This window comes from Sceloporus undulatus, chromosome 2 (assembly GCF_019175285.1).
Source record: "Sceloporus undulatus isolate JIND9_A2432 ecotype Alabama chromosome 2, SceUnd_v1.1, whole genome shotgun sequence".
Lineage (NCBI taxonomy): Eukaryota > Metazoa > Chordata > Lepidosauria > Squamata > Phrynosomatidae > Sceloporus > Sceloporus undulatus.
The window spans coordinates 189,864,030-189,880,374 of record NC_056523.1 but is presented as its reverse complement, the minus strand read 5'-3'; the positions used below and the strand labels follow the sequence as shown (position 1 = coordinate 189,880,374).

The window sequence follows — 16,345 nt, the reverse complement described above, 5'->3', positions numbered from 1 at the left end:
TCTACCCAGTAATTAACTATATTTTATTTAAATTCTTTTGCTACAATGATAATTATTTTTCTCGTACATTTAAGTTTATTTTTTTAAGAAGTAAGAAAAAAAGTAAGAAAAGAGCCTAATATTTGGAAAATACTCCTCAGAACGCTTCCTAAAGCACTGTCAAACCTCAATGAAAAATGTATAAACGTAATGAGTGAAAGTTACACATTACAAAGATAATAGGGCTGATGTTACCAGTCATTATTGCATTTATTTGTAAAATGACTATCATTACATGCTTGCTACTATGAATAACATGTTATAGGTAATGTATATCTGCATTATGTCCATGCTCAGGTCATGGCCTGCTCTACAAAGAATGAGAAGAGTGATGGTTCTGTGGGAGTTCTGAAAGGGTTATTAGAGATCTTTCCTGGAACTACAACTCTTTAGGATTCCTCGGTGGCAGGTATGATATTTAAAATGCATATAAAATCAGTTTACATGTATAGTGCAGATCTATCTTTGATGGTACACATTATTGTCTGTTTCCAATGTGTAAGTAGTGTCGTCATCTGTTTCATATAACCTGCTTTTTAAGGACCACATAAGAAAATTGTCTGCAGATTCATTACCATCAGAATGCATCTTACTTTCCACACAGATCACCAGGGGGAATATGGACATGTCAATCGGCCCCCTGTGATCAAGCTCTGGCAATGTTATTTTTCCCCACCCACACCTCTACCCTTGCTCTCATCTCTAGATACCCCTTCCTGCTCTCTCTCCCCCTGCTTTGATGACATTTTGGTGTGTTTTTTTTAATAAGAGTGCTTTCGTAAATTAAGGTCCTGTTCATCTTTCGTAGAAATTAGGGGGAAATGCCTGCCCGCAATACATTTTGAACTGCTGATGCTGGTTCCCAGAGTACTTTCCTGTACGTCAAGCCCCAAGTGCTTTCCTATAAGTCACAGTGAGCATCAACCCGCTTCCGTGGTGCTAAAATTTCCCCTCTCGGGGCAGTTTTGGTAGACCGAGAAGCTGAAGCCTCCAATTCACACAAGGTGCCCCCAAGACCACTTTATACAAGACCACTTTATACAGATCAGTAGCACTGACCTTACGTTACACACATTTCTTCTCCAAACTCTCAGTTGGAAAGTCACAAAGGTTAGATTTTGTTTATCCTTCAGAAACATATACTTATGATTGTTTGTCTGTAACTAGACCATGGCAATTGTTCCAAACCAATTAATACCAAATAATAGGGTCTTAAATCAGATTGCTAGTCCCAGTTAAAGTGTGTGGAATGGTAAATCAACAATAATCTAAATCCTACTGATTCAGCAGGTCTACTCCAGTTGAGACTAGCAACTGATTTAAACCAGGGTGTGATTCTGTGTGTTTTGTACACACAAAACTGGTTTCTGAAATATCACATCATTTTCTATAAAGTAAAAATTGCTTTCCTACTTTGTTCATTGAGCTGTTGGTCAAGGAGCCATTTGTGAATTAGTAAAACTTAAAATGATTCCTAATATCTCTTTTGTTAAAAGCAGGAGTGCAACTCTAGAGCCAACTCGCTTCTGAAATATCACATCATTATCTAAGAAGAACAGCTTTCCTAAATTACCAGTCATTATGACCTGCTAAAATAGTGGTAGGAAATTACATTTAATGAAGACTAAAACTTGATAAGAGGAATTTGAGATCTACCGCAAAATGTGACAGTAGGCTAAATACAATTCTTAATCCCAATCCACATAGACCCAATAATTCAGTAAGAACTTCCTAAATCAATGTTTTTGCAAAATTCATTTGATTCAGTTGGTCTCTCCTTTTAGGACTAACAGTCTCATTTAGGTCTGTGTATTCTCACCTCTTATACAAAATTGGGAAAAGTGAGGCCAAATAGATGTTATTGGACTACAATTCCAACCAGCCCTAGCCAGTGATGAGGACTGCTGAGAACTGAGGTCCAACATCATCTGGAGAACTACATTTTGCCCATACTGTTAATTGAAGTGGTTCTACTGCGGAAACTGGGAAGCTACAACTTTCTCCACTTTTAATTCCCCACCTGGATTTAGGAGGCTCATAAAGAGTTTGTCTTGGGATATTTCATTTCTAAGCTCAAGGAAATAATACAAGAGATACAAGAAGTATAGCATACAGTACTGTACAATGAAAACCTACATTGACCTGCACCAAGAGAAAGACAAACTACAAATTAAGTAAAGAAGTAAATATAAAATCTACCCAAAAAGCTTACAGAGAAAAATTTCTGTAATTTGTTTGTTATATGCAACTTAAGGACTGGTTTAATCAAGACAAGAGAAACACGGCCATAGAGAAAATGAGATGACAATGTAATTTTTAAAAAGTATATACATGGCTTCTGAAACTAGAAACAGAACATGAGCCTATAAAAAAGGATATGATAAGGTGAGTCTAAAATTGTGGACATAATGTTCATTTAGATGTAAGGAGAGAAATGTGGTCTAAAGATATAAAATTTACATTGTACAGTGATCTAAAAGGAAAACTGCATAAAAGGATGTATACATGGTATTTAACTCCAAATAAGCTGTCCCAAAATGTCCCAGAATGTTTCAAATCAATTTTGGGGATGTCAGGTTAAAGAAGGCTCCTTCCTTCATATGTGGTGGAATAGTACGAAGTTTAAAAATTATTAGTTTTTGATCTATATGTTAATCCTATATATATATATATATATATGCAGATTTTGACATCAATCAACATTAAATATTATTGTTGTGTACTGTATTATGGATAAAGAACAGCAGAGCAAATATGGATTATATCCTTGATATATGACAACAGCAGCAAGAATTCTGTTGGCTTAAACTTGGAAATGGAGTGAAGCACCAATAATGGAAGAATGGATTGTTAAATTCATTGAGTTAGCCCAAATGCCCAGATTAACATGGGTTCTAAAGGATGGGTCAACTGAAGTATTTTTTGAAAAACTGCAAAGCATTTATGGGATTTATTTAGCAATCAGATATCTAACAATGTAATAATTTGTAGACATGGTTTTTAGTAATTTCAGCAGGATTATTTAGTTGGATCTGTAATAGAATTTTTTCCCCTCTTTACTTTTCCCCCCTCATTACAGTCAGGATAGAGGGGTCAGAGTCCAATTGTGTATTAGATGTTTCTCTTTTTTCTTCTTTTTCTTTTCTTTCTGTCTTTTTGCTTTCTGAATGTATATTACTTTGATCGCAAATTAGATTGTTCATGTTAAAATTAATTAAAAATAATAATATAGGTGTGCCTATAGACTTTTGCAATCTTTGTTGCAAATGTTTCTCTAGAAGACATGGTCTGTACTCTACTATATTCTCCATGGCTGTTTCATATATGTGAACCATGGATTTTGGATTGTTAGTGTAATACTTAGATCTGAAGTAGAGGTTGCACACAAAAGCATTTCTAAGACACCCGATTGCTTTTACAATAGTACAGTACTAAAAAACTGATACTGTAGTTTCTCTTTTGACAAAGTCGCTTGAGGAGGAAGATGATTTGAAGCAGAGAAGAGGCAGTAGGATGGTAGTAAATTACTGCTTCTCCACTTTTCTACTACAATTCCTATTACAATACTACAACTTTCAGAGTAATTTGTAATTTGTGGGGGAGAGGAGTAGTGCTTGGGTGAAAGGAATCAACTCAAAATAAGTAGTGAGGGAGTAAGAGGATTGAAACAGTCAAGAGTGGAGGAAAATGTTCCGCATTCCTTCACTCACTTTTTATCCCAAACAGCCTAGTCTGGAGTTGTTTTTCCAACAAAAATGCACACTCTGGTTTTGTTATATGAGGTTGATTATAATGCCATTCTCCTCCCACTGCTTTTGAAGTATGAACTGAGAATTTAATTTTCCTTGCTTCAAGTCAGCATTGCTCTCCTAGAAGCTTGGATTGGGGAGAATTCAAATACTTTTATGATAATATCATTAACTAGACCCTGGATTTATCCAGCCAACAGATTCTCCAGATATTTTGGATTACAACAGCCAACAACCACAAAGAGTATGGCAAGTCATCAGGGATTTGTGGAAGCTTGAGTTCAAAACATATGAAGAGACCCACTACTCTAGGTCAGTTGTAATGTGTGATAAATGGGTTGAGGAGGCTACTGTGTGTGTGTGTGAAATAACTGCAAAAGCTGAGAAGCAACTACTCAGCCTCTGTTGCCCAACAGAAGCTGCTTTCTTAAATCTCAAATTGTGGACGAATATATATGGACCACAAAGTCCACCAGAGCTGTAATGTCAGATAGTGAGGATTTCTCTCTTTTCTTTTTTCATGTCAAAATACAAGGGGATATTTATTGTTCATATATTGGGGTGCCTTTGTTTTGGTGCACTGAGGCAACTAAAGTCTCAACAGACTGGCACTCTAACACCCTTTTCAAACTTATCAAATTCAATTTTTTAAAAAAACAACTGTAAATACATAATATTATATATTGTGGGTTCTTTTTATGATCCTATGGCATTTTGCCATATATTATTATACAGGTTGAGTCTCCCTTACCTGTGATTCCAAGATCCTAAATAATGCAAAAACCAAAATATTTTTCATGGGTTAGTTGAGATAGTGACACCTTTGCTTTCTGATGCTTCAGTATACACAACCTTTTTTTAATGCACAAAATTATTTAAATTATTGTATAAAATTACCTTTAGGCTATGTGTATAAGGTGTATATGAAACATAAATAATTTTTGTGTTTAGATATAGGTCCTGTTTCAAAAATATGTCATTATATATGTATATGTAAATACAGCTATTTCACACACACCCCCCCAAAAAAACCTCCTAAATCCAAAGCACTTTGGTCCCAAGCATTTCCAGTAAGGGAGACTCAACCTGTACAAGAATGTTGGCTCCTGTTTGTTAAAGATGGAGTAGGGCAGGGGATGGAAAAATCTATCTTTAAAAATATGTAGGTTTAGGGTATAGAGAGGTACTTTCTGATTTTTCCCATAAATAATAATAATAATAATTGAATTTCAGAAAGCTAGAAACTATTAACAAAAATAAATCGTCCCCATCAAGCAAAGTGAATGTCTCCAATTCAAGCTACTATTTCCCCATAATGAAAACTTGTTTTGCTATATAAAGATTGCTCTGGTGACTTCAAGAGAAGGATTGTCATAAGGGAAGAGATGCCTTTTATTTCCGCAATCCTTGGAGAAGTTCCTGCTAATGAACACAAGAAGTGTTGTGCTCAACAGTTTATTTAAGCAACAATGGCTATCAGGAGCCTCTAATAAGTTCTCAGGCAATAGGACATGAAGGTAACAACATTATTACGGTACTTTCCTATTGTTTGTTCCCAGGATCTGATACTGAGCGGCAGCCCCCAAACACCAAAGTTTCACCTCACTATCATAGCAGATACTTTGGACAGACCAATGGACAGATTAAATTCTAACTTGCTTTTACCACAAGAAGCTATTTTTCAGTTGAAAATGAGTGCGCCTAGAAGACCAGACTGTTGAGCAGCTCTCAAAAGATTTGGTAGCTATAATATGCTTTGGACACTTTATCTTTAAAATGTGCATTATCTTCCACACAGGAATCTCATATTTAAACATTCACATATTATAAACAAGAGAGCTTTTCAGTGTGCTAAAAATGCCAATACCATAATGGTAAACATCTGAAAAGTAGCAAAATTGTTAGATATGATTTTTTCTACTCCAGTTAGTGCATTATGCATCAGTATTAGTATACAATGGGTCCTTGATATCTGCTGGGGTTTGGTTCCAGGACCCCCATGGATACCAAAATCATGGATGCCCAAGTCCCATTAAATACAGTGGCATAGTAAAATGATGTCCTTTATATAAAATGCCAAAATTGAGGTTTGCTTTTTTAATATCTGCAAGCCGTATGTGCTTGAATCCGTGAATAAAAAATCCATGGATACAGAGGGCTACCTGTACATAAAACTAGTACACATTATAGCATAAATAGGTTAATGTGTAAGGTGTACCTCTGGAAAAGATAGCTATCTAAACTCATACTGCAGAGAAGACAAATTATTTGTCCACTCATATTTATTAAAGGTAACTAAAATGAATTAGGTCACGTGATGCACATTTATAGCAAATGCCAAACATTTCCTCTAATAAAATACAGCCAGTTTAACTCATAGGTGACTGTGGACTAACCTGGAAGAGCAATGAACGAATTTTAGTCTTGTTCTCTTTAAAGCAAGAGAGTGATTGCGACAAATCAGAGATCAGACTATCTCACTGGCTTATAGCCTAATAATTCTAGATTGACCCAAATTTTAAACAACCATCAACATCAGCATTTTTACTCATCCTGTTTTGTTGTGTTTTCTTCCTAAATCAAAGAAGAATTTTATAAAATGCTTCGAGCCCAAATATTTTGAAACTGACTTACCACCTAAAGCTTTTCAGATCAGATGAGGTCAGCGGATGGATAAATAGTGAGGAATCCGCAAAAACAAACCAGTATTTATATTGTGAGGAAGCCACCTGCCACAGCACAATCTGCTTACAATCGGGGTATTTTTTCTTCTTCTTTCTCTGAGTAGATGGAAAATATATGAAATATATGAAAATCTCTCTCTCTCTTTTTGTCTTCAACCTGCCCTTTTGCACAAAATGACATAATTTTTTCTTTCCTTTCTTGACAAATCAGACTGGGTTTTCTGTTAAACCACAGACATGTAGGTATATAGGTTGCATGTGCTTGTGTATGTGTCATGTACATACTTCTACATACAGGAGAAATCCCAACTGATAATTCAGGTGAAATGTAATTGTATAAATGACAAGGGAGTGTGTATGACTTTTACTAACATTTTCCACACAGAACCTTTTAAAATGGGTCCCCACTGACATCACATCTGTCTTCAAGTATTTCTCCAGGTGTATATTTGTAACATTCCTAAAGGATCACTGTGTGAGCACCCTTCACACACTATTACACACTGGGCAAAGGTTCTCCTCTGTATGCAGTTATGCTGCAATTGCCTATCAAAAATAAAAGAGAGGACACTTGTTCTTCTCAGTTAAATACAGAACAGAAACATATAGCTTACATAAAGAATCTCACAACTGGACTATGCACCTTCTCTGACTGACAGGACCAGGCTCAACATGAGGTGAACATCTCAAGGATCAAATTTCAGGCATCTTGAAAGGCTTCCTTCTGAAAGGATAGGACCAGGTCTAATGGAGGGCGCATTTTGATTGAACATTAGAAGGAACTTCTTGACAGTGACTGTAGTTCACCAGTGGAACCAATTGCTTATGGAGATGGTGGGGTCTCCTTCTAGGGACATTTTCAAAAAGAGTCTGGACAGGCTGGGTGAACCAGGGCTAGTATTTGTGGGATTGGCTTCATCAGGTGCCATTATAACCTAAATCGATTTGGAGACTCTACACCTTGACTTGGAGGGTAGAGATGAGGAGGTGCCATTTGCTACTCTGCCTCGGGCAGCAAAATGGCTTGGGACAGCGCTGTAGCTACACTGTAATTTACTGTTAGCATGTGTATACATTTACATTCATGCACATTAGAGACATGCTGAATCCCCTCGCCTCATCCATAGATACTAAGCTTCTTTATTTAGCAACCTTTAACATGGCAAATGTGGCAGAACACAGCAACATTTTTTTAAAAAAAAAGGCCATCCTCTAAAAGGCAAAATAGGGATCATGATCAACCCTCTTTTCTGGTAAAAATAGCAACTGTCTCTGGTAAATAGGGCAAAGAAGCAGAAAAGCAGCACCAAACCGACAGGAACAGGAGGAAACAACACACATAATTGGATCTGATCTTCTGCAGTTATTTATCTACAAAGCTCAGACATCCTCACTTAAATGACTAAATAGATTGATTTCTAATTTAATTTTTTTCAGTGCACTGGGCATTCCCTCTCCACCCACCTCATAAGTGAGGAACAATTAGAGTGTAAGCGCATAACTTTGTCTATATGTTGGAATCCATCACTATTTATCTGTTGATTCATCTTAGGTTTTACATAGTAATTTCCAGATGAACCTCACTAAGCAATTATTAAAATAATAATCATAAAAAGAGTTTAATATGGCTGCTGCCACACTGCAAAAATAATCCAGTTTGACAGCACTTTAACTGCCATGGCTCAACACTATGGAATGTTGAGAATTATAGTTTGTTGTGCTCCTTCAAGTCATTTCTGACCTATGGCAACCCTAAGGCAAACCTATCACAGGATTATCTGAGGCTGAGAGTATGTGATTTGCCCAAGGTCATACAATGGATTTCCATGGCCAAGGAGGGGAATCGAACCCTGGTTGCCAGAGCCCAACACTCAAACCACTACATCACGCTGGCTCTCTAATGCATCCCTACCCACACACTTCCTTTTTGGTCCCTGTCCTAGATTATCCTAAATGCCATCTGTGCTTCTAGAAGCAACTTTTTTATTTAAATACATTTTAAAATATCTATGTATTTATTTAACAGAAAAACTAAGAAATAACTATAAGGGGCTAACCACAACCCATTCTTTACGCAAGCATTACTGCACTGTCGGTATATTCAGCTTACTCCGTAGCAAGAGATTATAATCATGAGAGCACATAGGAAAAATTTACAGAATGAGGGGTCTTATCTCAACAATGCTCAGAAATTGTGCAAAAGAATCCATAAACCTAATTTAGAAGCACTGATTATCTGGTTGCCTGGTGTTGTTGTGTTCTGATGGCTACTGGTAAAAGAAAGGAGAGCCCATTTTCTTTCCTTCACCTAGTTTCTCTATTGTTATTTTATCTTTATTTTATCCAGGGTCCTTGCAGGCCAGGATGCAATTGCCTGGCCTTGTTCACCAAATTTTATGAGGTGTCCAGACTTGGTAGGGCTCTATTTGTAATCCCCTTGAGTTTTCTCAACTTTTTATTGCTACGCAAAATGTGTTTATAAAGGAAAGCTAGAAGAGCTACCCATAATCAGTCAAAAGGTAATACTGCTATCCCTCTGGAAGCACTGCTTTTGTGCAAGGCTCTGTGCCAAACCACGAACCTATCTGGTTCTGCTGAACCCTGCCTTTGGCACTCACTCTGGGCCCTGTGTGTAGGCACTACTCAAACATTTTTGCATGTAAGATTGTATGTTTTAAATGTTCATGGCCCCAGCCCCACACCTTCTGAGCAGTAGTATGGGGGCGGGGGGATGTGGAATGCAGACCCAATCAATAATAGCCCAAAGGAGAGTTAACAAAATGCAGGCAGCTGTGTTGCTCAATATATTAAAATGAGCAATTTGTAGCTGCATTTACCTCTACCTGGAGCAGGTCTTTTGTAAAGCTAACAGGTCTTCACAATGCCCATACAACATCAAGCTATCCTCCAAATACTTTGGATTGCAATGGGGACTGGTCACAAAACCGGGCTACAAAAATCCATCTCCAGCAGTAGCAATTACTGTGCTGAATGCAATTAAACTCAGAAAGAAAAAGTGGGGGAGAGGGAAAGCCAGGTAGGTAGATACGGTAGGCAGATAGACAGACAGATGGAGGTGGGGGAAGAAGAAACAGGTTATCTCAAAGCAGATGGCATCACTCTGTTTGCTATTCAAAAAATTCTGGGGCTTCTGGCCTGCATAAAGACCATGCATAAACACCTGCATGTATATATTTACACACACACACACACACACACACACACACACGCCATAATAAATATATATAAACACCTGCATGAACACCACTGCTCCTCAGCACAGGTAAAGAATGTGCAAATATTATTTTTGGTGACTTGAGAGTTAATATTTGAAGGTGGGGGTCATTCGCCCCCAGGTGTAAAGTGGGAAGAAGAAGCTGCCAGTGGTTTTTAAGATGGATGTTGGAGGAATAACGGTTACTTATAAATTCTCTTCCAATAACCATTTCACAACTTCAGGACCAAAACAGATGTGACAGAGAAGCATCATTATAACCCAGAACAACAACTGCTGTTAGTATGAGGGGAGGAAGCTTTAGGAACACCTTTTTCAATGTATTATTATTTATCAACTCATATCCACCAGAGGTTTTGTAAACTGTTTTGTACTTATTGTTTACTGGAAGATCTTTGTCGATTTACAGTACAACCAATAAAACTAAGGAATAACACCCAGTTGTTCTGCTGATGGTACAAGATGCATAACAATAAGCCATTGTGGTTTCTTCCCAGGTTAGTGCTGTGTTAAGATCATGCTCTTACTTGTTAAACCATTTAAAACTGAAAAGCTGCTCACAGTGGTCACTTTCACCTCTACAGATTTGCCTGTCCTAGTATGGTGCAACAGAGGAGACAGAAGTGTAAGAGAAAATAATATGTCTTCTACTCCTCGGCCTGCTGCAACTACAATAAGAACAGGTTCAAATATACTCTATATTTAACCCTTAGATACACAAATGTGAGACCCAGTGAGGTGTAGTGGGCTGAGTGTTGGACTATGACTCTGGAGACCAGGATTCAAATTTCCGCTTGTGTACTGAGTTACCTTGTGCAAGCCGCCATCTCTCTGTCTCAGAGGAAGGCAATGGCAAACCTCTTCTGAATAAATCTTAATAGTGTAATATAGTGGTTTGAGTATTGGGCTAGGACTCCAGAAGATCACAATTCAAATTCCCACTTAGCCATGGAAACCCCTGGGTGACTTTGGACAAGTCACACTCTCTCAGCCTCAGAGGATGGCAGTAGCAAACCCCCGCTGAAGAAACTTGCCAAGAAAACCCTACAGTAGGTTTGCCTTAGGGTCCCTATTAGTCAGAAACAACTTTAAGACACCCAACAACAACAAACATAAATGTAAATGACTCTGCGCACAGAGTGGGGCAAAAGAATATGTTTCTTATGGCACGTCCTAATGTGAAAAGCCCCTGCAACACTAACACAAACTGAGACAACTAAAAACTGTGCAATTAAGAGTTTCCCCACTACCACCACCACCTTAGCAGCACCAAATGGTGGAGGGTAAGACACTTTGGACTTTCCATCCCCTCACCTTTTCTGGGGTCCCATCCTCTCAGCAGATCCAGAAGGTGATCTGGCCCCTTCCCTTGGTCTCTATGTGCAGGCATGGAGCAGCACTCTGAGGTACCACACCTGAGCCCACCTCGTTTTATTGCCGTGGCTTCTTTGCGTCACTGTCCAGGCCCCTCCTTAGCCCGTTGGCACAATCCCCCTAAGACAAAGGTTGGGGAGATTTTTTTGGGGGGGGGAAGGGGAAATCCTAGACTCTTCAATTTTTCTTTCATTATAGGGCAATTCCTCATATGTTCTTTTGATACCAAAGGCACTTAAATACAAACACCTGAAGCAAGCAGTCTCTGCTCTGACATACTTTCACTAGCTCTTGTTTTCTTCTTTTATTAGCAGTCCTGCCGCCTGAAAGTGAAATCGTCCCATCACTTGCACTGCAAGGACAGGAAGTGGTGGGGCAATTACATCGGTTGGCCCAATTCAACTTTTTGACATTTTATTTGACATTTTATTAAAGTGTTTTCTTCTCCTTTTCTAAGACATTTGGGGTCCAATGTAGATTCCAAATAGCCAAATAGAAGAAACGTTCATGTTTGTGTGTGTTAGAAAGAATGAGAGGGAGCTACAAATAGCCATATGACAAGGCACACTTTCTTGTAATGTGGCACCTTGAAGATTCACAAGTTTATGGCAGTAAAAAAAAATGTACCGTCAGCTCTCCATAGCCACAGATTCTTTATCCCCAAATTCATGGCTTGAACATATTCAAAAATATTGATTCCAAAAAGCTAACTTTGATTTTGCCATTTTATATAAGGGACATCATTTTACTGCACCACTGTATATAACAGGACTTGAGCAGCCGAAGATTTTGGAAACCAAACCCCAATAGATACCAAGGGCCCACTGTACAGTAAAGAGAGGCAGGACTTCTATCAAAATGCCTTCTTGACAGCTTACAGTGGGCCCTTGGTATCTGCTGGGGTTTGGTTCCAGGATCCTCCCCTTCTGGATACCAAAATCTGTGAGTGCTCAATTCCCATTACATACAGTACATGAAATCCAATGGTGTCTCATATAAAATGGTAAAATCAAGGCTTACTTTTTGGAAATCATATAACTTTTGAGTATTTTCAAGCTGTGGATGGTTGAATCCATGGATATGGAAGGCATGACATGTGACCATTCTACAACTTTCCCCCTTCACTATGGACTAAAAGGAAGAGAGGTTTAGAGATTAGGAAGGATCCCTCAGCCAATCCCCAGACACCCATTTGCCTTCCAAGAAACATTCTTGAACAAGAGTGGGAGCTAGTTTTGCTTTTCCAGACATGCGTTCAGGATAGGGATGTGTTGTGAAAAACAGGACAAGGCTCCTGTACCACCAACAGTTGTGCAGAAGTGGAAATTTCAGCAGGTGTTGCTTGTGACGGAAGCTCCCCTTGCTGAAATTTCCTGCACAAACATTAAAGGTTCAGGAGTCCTGTCCTGTTTATTATCCAGCAATCCTATTTCAGGAGGGAATATGGAAGCACTGAACATCCCCCTTTGGCACACGTGTCTCCCTCTGAAATATTTAACCTAGAAAAGCAAAAAGATCTGAGTAAACAAATCACAGCTGATACTTTTCTCTCCCAGGTTTGAAAATTGGTCCCAGAAAAGAAGAGCTTGCTTTAATTCCTCAGGAAATTTGCCTATAGTCATTTGTAGAGAAAGGCAAGTTCTAAGCATCCAAACTGTTTTCTTAAACACCAAAAGGCAATTGAGAGCCAGCATAGTGTAGTGGTTTCAGCATTGGACTCTAGTTTTGGAGACCAGGGTTCAATTCCCAGCTTGGTCATGAAACCCACTGGATGACCTTGGGCAAGTTACATGCTCTCAGTCTCAGGAGAAGGCATTGCAAACCTCCTCTGAACAAACCATGGCAAGAAAACCCCTTAGGGTCTCCATGAGTCAGAAATGACTTGAAGGCACATGGCAACAGCAACAAACAAGGCAACCATCTCAGTTCAGAACAATCCTGATATTTCCAAAGAAGGATGTAAGCAGCCTGTGAAAATGGCATAGGTTTATTCACTTTTGGTCAAGAATAGCAAAGTAAAAAACTGATGTTCTGATGCAGTTTAGTGGAATTTTACAAACAAAATTATACTGGTAACATTCATACCTGACATTGTGCATAACAATTGCAGACACATTACAATTACATTTCCCAACCTGGAAAAGCCAGTTTTATTTTGAGAACAGCATGGCTTTATCCCCACACCCTATCCTTTACAAACATATTCCTTATTTACCTGTAATCTTTCCCTTCATCCTAGCTGCATTTAAAAACACTGTTCATTTCTAAAAGGCTTGCCTCCACAATGCAAAACCTGAATTAAATGTAATTAATCAAGCTTTTGATTATTTTAATTGTCTGCAACAATCCCACAAGATAGAATGTGTCATTATATGCATGCGCACGCACGCACGCACACGCACACACACACACCCCTTTAGATGTAAAGACAGCCACAGATCAAGAAATGAAGTACAAGTTGAGTCTCCCTTATCCAGAAATCCAAATTCTAAAATACTGCAAAATCCAAAAGTGTCCACATGGGTAGCTGAGATAGTGGTGCCTTTAATTTCTGATGATTCAGTGTACACAAACTTTATTTCATGAACAAAAGTTTTAAAATTTAATGTTTAAAATTACCTTCAGGCTTTACCTCTACATTTGTTCCTCCACATTTGCTGGGTTAGGTGCACAGGACTCCTGTGAATATGTAAAAACCACAAATAACAAAAACACTCTGTTTTTACCTGAGAGAACACCTCTCTAGGAATCTCTAGGTCCTCTGGTGCAACTCTGTGGTCAACATCTGCCAGACATTGGCCTGTTACAGACTGCCAAAATAAAGCTGCTTCGGGTCTCTTTGGAGGTATGCTATTTAAACGATGCATGGGTCCTAAGAGTCCGGAGGTTGCGCCAAAGCCACTCTCCATTCCTAAGCACTGGAGTGCAGCTTTGGTGCAGCTTCCGGATTCTTAGGATGCATGCATCATTTAAATAGCATACCTCCAAAGAGACCCGAAGCAGCTTTATTTTGGCATTCTGGAACAGGCCATTGACTACAGAATTGCGCTGGAGGAGCTACAAATGCCTAGTGGAGTGTTCTCTCTAGGAATCTCTAGGTCCTCCACTGCAATTTTTGGTTAAAGTTGACCACAGAACTGTGCTTGAGAGACATATTAATAAAATCTGGGAATAATCAAATCCACAAAAGTCGAAGCCATAGATGTGAAGGGACCAGTGTATATACAAAACATAAATGAATTCTGTGTTTAGACTTGGGTCCCATCTCCAATATAGCTCATTATGTATAATGCAAATATTGCCAAATCATTTTAAATATCCAAAATACTTCTGTTTCCAGGCATTTTGGATAAGGGAGACTCAACCTATAATACTAACAGCCTACGCTTAAGGTATTACTAGTTTAAACCCTGATACATTCCAATCTGGGATTGCATCAGGGCCTGCAGATTCAAAGGAAATGGTTAATCCAGGAGTAAGGGGACTAAATCCAATGTTTCACTGATGAAATTTTTTGAACTTTCTTCTTTCTCCTGTACTCCCCACAGCTTTCAATGCCATCTAAAAAATCCAACTGCAGAGGTTTACCCAGTCCCCCAGAGGTGGTTTTGAGGTGCTCACCAACTTCAGTACTTCAATACAGAGAGTGGAATTGCCACCCTCTTAGTTCAATGGGAATCTGCTATTGTGCTAGCCTGCTGCTGGACCTATTTTAAAATTCTGAATTTTTAACTGTATCTCGGTCCAAAGATAATTAATTAATAGCTTCTTTCTGCAGTGTCTCTGGGTTTTTAAAATATTCAGATCCTTGTCACAAAAAGCCTACTTTAAATAAAAATTTAACAGAGCAGTTTTCTTAAAACTCAACACATAGAATGTTTAAATCAAAAGCTATGTTGAAATACTGGCCTATTAGCACAGATGCAGAAACTTAAGGAAAATAATTAGGAAAGAAAAGAAAAATAAGGTACCTTAAGGTAAGCATTATAATGCTGTTGTTGTTGTTGTGTGCCTTCATGTTGTTTCCTAGTTATGGCAACTCTAAGGTCATATCACAGGGTTTTCTTGGCAAGGTCCATTCAAAGGGTGTTTGTCATTGCCATCCTCTGAGGCTGAGAGAGTGTGACACCCCAAAGTAACCCAGTGGATCTCATGACTAAGCAGGGATTCAAACGCTGTTCTCCAGAGTGATAGTCCAACACTCAAACCACTACACCACACTGACTCCTATATAGCCCCACAAACAACATAAATGCAAGGAGCTTCTCTGTTGGTATTTTTACATTTTAAAAAAATTGAAAGTAGTTCTAAAACAGAGCAGGAGGATATGTTTAACTTGTAGGAAAAAAAATATGGCTGCAAGTCCAACCAAACAACAAACAAACCCATTACTGTTTGATTCTATCATCTTTTCTACTTTTCACAAGTGGATTCAAATTTTGACTTCAGCTGAGGGTTTTCAATTGGATCTATTCTTTTTGCGTTATCCATACACCAGGAATCTTTGCAAGAGGATTTACACATGGGGTCTGGCTTGCTACCCCTGCTCCAGGACTACCATCTCAAACGTACAAGCCTCCTGGGAATATTTTGTGCTCTTGATCATGCTGGCTTTTTAAGACCAAGTACACGGCCTAACAATAAATTGTTGGCGAACACAGAATGAATTGGGAATGGGGAACTGTTTTCCATATCAGTGGGAAGCTGAGACTGTTCTGGATTTTAAACTGGCCTCTGAAGGAAGTATCCAATGTGCTGAACCATATCCTCAAAATAGCTTCCTCTTCCTTAAAGTCACTTTAAATTCTTGAATAAAAGCAGAGTAGACTACAAGTCTGGAGACCAAGGTTCGATTCCTAGCTCAGCCATGAAAGTCACTGGGTGACCTTGGGCAAGTCACATGCCCTCAGCCTTAGGGAAAGGCAATAGCTAACCTCCTCTGAACAAATCTTGCCAGGAAAAAAACATGATAGATTTGCCTTAAGAAATGACTTGAGAAGGCACACAACAACAAAGACTCAGGGAACCATTAATACGAAAGCCCCAATTGGCATGATTGCACCCCATGGATAAAATTATTGTTACAGAAATGGAATTAATTACTTGTCAAGCTATACTGGTATCTGTAACATCAACTTTGCTGTCTACTTATAAAATAAATAATGCATAAAAGTCTTCCTTGCTCTTTGGTGGACAGCAACAAAAGGAGAATTGCCATATGTTGGTGTCCCACAGCAGAAGTCTGGGATATAGAGTAGGAAAGC

At 38.6% G+C, this 16,345-nt stretch overlaps 1 protein-coding gene across 1 annotated transcript in view; it reads right to left on the bottom strand.

Moving 5' to 3' along the window:
- The window catches only part of FOXP3 (forkhead box P3), a 33,021-nt gene extending 19,293 nt beyond the window's left edge, over positions 1-13,728 (bottom strand). The window contains exon 1 of the mRNA XM_042452429.1: positions 13,701-13,728. The gene's annotated coding sequence lies outside the window, so the exon portion shown is untranslated. The remainder of the gene's footprint in view (positions 1-13,700) is intronic.
- Between the last annotated feature and the right edge of the window lie 2,617 nt (positions 13,729-16,345).